At 57.6% G+C, this 2,500-nt stretch overlaps 1 non-coding gene across 1 annotated transcript in view; it reads left to right on the top strand.

Annotated features, from left to right (window-relative positions):
• The first annotated feature begins 2,219 nt into the window (after positions 1–2,219).
• The window catches only part of LOC126432474 (small subunit ribosomal RNA), a 1,910-nt gene continuing 1,629 nt past the window's right edge, over positions 2,220–2,500 (top strand). Inside the window, exon 1 of the ribosomal RNA XR_007577988.1 lies at positions 2,220–2,500. This exon is cut by the window's right edge and continues 1,629 nt beyond it. This is a non-coding gene — a ribosomal RNA (small subunit ribosomal RNA).

Here is a 2,500-nt window from a genome sequence, read left to right as displayed (position 1 = left end):
CAACCTATGTTGCGCCTTAACCCAACCTATGTTGCGCCTTAACCCAACCTATGTTGCGCCTTAACCCAACCTATGTTGGGCCTTAACCCAACCTATGTTGGGCCTTAACCCAACACACGTTGGGCCTTAACCCAACACACGTTGGGCCTTAACCCAACACACGTTGGGCCTTAACCCAACACACGTTGGGCCTTAACCCAACACACGTTGGGCCTTAACCCAACACACGTTGGGCCTTAACCCAACACACGTTGGGCCTTAACCCAACACACGTTGGGCCTTAACCCAACACACGTTGGGCCTTAACCCAACACACGTTGGGCCTTAACCCAACACACGTTGGGCCTTAACCCAACACACGTTGGGCCTTAACCCAACACACGTTGGGCCTTAACCCAACACACGTTGGGCCTTAACCCAACACACGTTGGGCCTTAACCCAACACACGTTGGGCCTTAACCCAACACACGTTGGGCCTTAACCCAACACACGTTGGGCCTTAACCTGCTCTGTAATTGTCATACGACGCGTTAAATTAGTGTAGTGTTGCCTAACTGCAACCCCCGCAATATAGTTTGCTACTCGCACTGCCCGGTCCCCAGTGTATCGCTTCATGTTAAACACCTTGCAGCTATACACTGTAATGTGGATGGCAGCAGGACGTACATGCTCAATGCCCTTTGCAGTTGTTCATTGGCATTTGCAGTTGTTCATTGGCATTCGCATGGCGAAGCACTTAGCCTACGCTGTGGTACGGCCTGTGTCAACTGTCCGCTGATGTTGTACGTCCAAATCACACACTGTACTGCACATTGGTCCTCATGTACTGAATGATACATCGTGGTACATGTGACCGTACAACGACTGCGCCAACAACGGCGAACCATGCGGTCCAAATGTTGTGCACTCAGCTACGTGTCGTCTCCCTATAAGAGCTGGATTGCAGTGTGGTATGCCCTGGATGGCGATCAGCATGAGCCGTCTGTTGATGTAGTGGCGCGTGTTGTCAGACGTAGTCGTCTCTTCTCACACACCGTGATAGCATGGTGCACTGCGTTCCACATCTGCGACATGCGACAGAGGCCGGTTGACAGTCGTTCGCGCAATGGACATCGCATACGTACGGGGGCCACCTTCCACGTGTTCGCGAAGCGTGCACATGTTGTTGCGTGTATGTGGGCAGACATAGTGTGTCGTGACACCTGACACAGGCATGCAACAATCGTTGAATTTGCAAATGGCGATGGACGCCTACGTTTGCTGGTGACGTTACGCAAATGAACAACTGGTAAACCGTTGTGGTGCGGTTGTTCTCGCTAGAGGTGAATCAGTGATGGCGACGATCGGTTGAGCTACCAACCGGTTGTTCCAGCGATACCCACCATGCCCACGAACGTGAATGGCATCTGGGTGTGAAGCGATACGCGGCGGTGGCTGGGTGGGACCGTCCCCGGCCGGTGAGGGGGGGCCTCCCGGCGTGCTGGCCGCGCGGTGCGTGGGCGCACGCGCTACAGCCGGCTGGTGGGGGCGGCCAGTGGCAGGCGCGCCGGCCGACGGAGGCGGCAGGCGGCGCAGCTGCGCGCCGGCGCACCCTGCACGCGGCGCCGTGCGGCCAAAGTAGGTCCTCGCGGGCCCGGTGCGAAGCGCGGTGGACATCTGCAGTGTGCTGGTCCGATTGAGGACTGTGTGCGCTGAGGATGCGCCGCCGCCCGGCGCTCGGCGCCGCGACGCCGTCTGCTGCTCGGTCGCCTCTGCGGTTCTCGCAGGTGGTTTGTATCGCAGCTGTGCGGACGTGTTGGCGCGTGCGCTGTGCTGGGAGAGTTCGCTTCGGCACCCAAGTGGGGCTTTTGTCCTTCTGTGGCGCTGGCGTTGGAGCTGCCGGTCACCGTAGGTGGCGCGTGTTGTCTCCCGCCGGCAATGCCACGACAGCACGCTCCCGGGCCTCTGTCGGCAGCGGCAAGCTCAGTTGGGAGCACGGGTGGTCGCACCTAAAGCGTCTACTCGCCAAACCCCGGGCGATTGCGCCTCTCTCGAACCCGACCAAGTACTTAGGACGGCGCTGCGCGCCGCCGGGACCTGAGAGGGTTTCGAGGTGTATGGTGCAGGGGAGCTCAGCCTCCTCCTGTTTGCAGAATAATTGAGCGGACGCTTGCGTGTTCGCGCGGGCCCCCGGGACACACTCCCGGGCGGCCGGCTGCTCAGCTCTAGTTGACGCAGCTCCCTGGTTGATCCTGCCAGTAGTCATATGCTTGTCTCAAAGATTAAGCCATGCATGTCTCAGTACAAGCCGCATTAAGGTGAAACCGCGAATGGCTCATTAAATCAGTTATGGTTCCTTAGATCGTACCCACGTTACTTGGATAACTGTGGTAATTCTAGAGCTAATACATGCAAACAGAGTCCCGACCAGAGATGGAAGGGACGCTTTTATTAGATCAAAACCAATCGGTCGGCTCGTCCGGTCCGTTTGCCTTGGTGACTCTGAATAACTTTGGGCTG

The sequence above is a fragment of the Schistocerca serialis genome, unplaced genomic scaffold (assembly GCF_023864345.2).
Source record: "Schistocerca serialis cubense isolate TAMUIC-IGC-003099 unplaced genomic scaffold, iqSchSeri2.2 HiC_scaffold_1138, whole genome shotgun sequence".
NCBI classification, from domain to species: Eukaryota; Metazoa; Arthropoda; class Insecta; order Orthoptera; family Acrididae; genus Schistocerca; species Schistocerca serialis.
Note: the sequence above shows the minus strand (reverse complement) of the source record. Positions and strands in the feature narration are given on the sequence as shown.